Consider the following 553-nt stretch of genomic DNA (forward strand, 5'->3'; position numbering starts at 1 on the left):
TCAGTTCTTAACTGAATTCTTGCAGATATGTGATACTGTTAAGACTAATGGAGTAGATCCTGAAGTCTACAGGCTCATGCTTTTCCCTTTTGCTGTAAGAGACAGAGCTAGATTATGGTTGGATTCTCAACCCAAAGACAGCCTGAACTCTTGGGATAAGCTGGTCACGGCTTTCTTAGCCAAGTACTTTCCTCCTCAAAAGCTGAGCAAGCTTAGAGCTGATGTTCAAACCTTCAGACAGAAAGAAGGTGAATCCCTCTATGAAGCTTGGGAAAGATACAAACAGTTGACCAAAAAGTGTCCTTCTGACATGCTTTCAGAATGGACCATCCTGGATATATTCTATGATGGTTTATCTGAGCTATCAAAGATGTCACTGGACACTTCTGCAGGTGGATCCATTCACCTAAAGAAAACTCCTGCAGAAGCTCAAGAACTCATTGACATGGTTGCTAATAACCAGTTCATGTACACTTCTGAAAGGAATCCTGTGAGTAATGGGACGCCTATGAAGAAGGGAGTTCTTGAAGTTGATACTCTGAATGCCATATTG

The 553-nt window shown here is 41.8% G+C and overlaps 1 non-coding gene across 1 annotated transcript; it reads right to left on the minus strand.

The window, feature by feature from the left end:
- Positions 1–208: 208 nt before the first annotated feature.
- On the minus strand, positions 209–316 carry LOC112780710 (small nucleolar RNA R71). Its single transcript, XR_003191527.1, has one exon. It is a non-coding gene; the product is annotated as a small nucleolar RNA R71 (small nucleolar RNA).
- Between the last annotated feature and the right edge of the window lie 237 nt (positions 317–553).

Source organism: Arachis hypogaea, chromosome 19 (genome assembly GCF_003086295.3).
Source record: "Arachis hypogaea cultivar Tifrunner chromosome 19, arahy.Tifrunner.gnm2.J5K5, whole genome shotgun sequence".
Taxonomy (NCBI): Eukaryota; Viridiplantae; Streptophyta; class Magnoliopsida; order Fabales; family Fabaceae; genus Arachis; species Arachis hypogaea.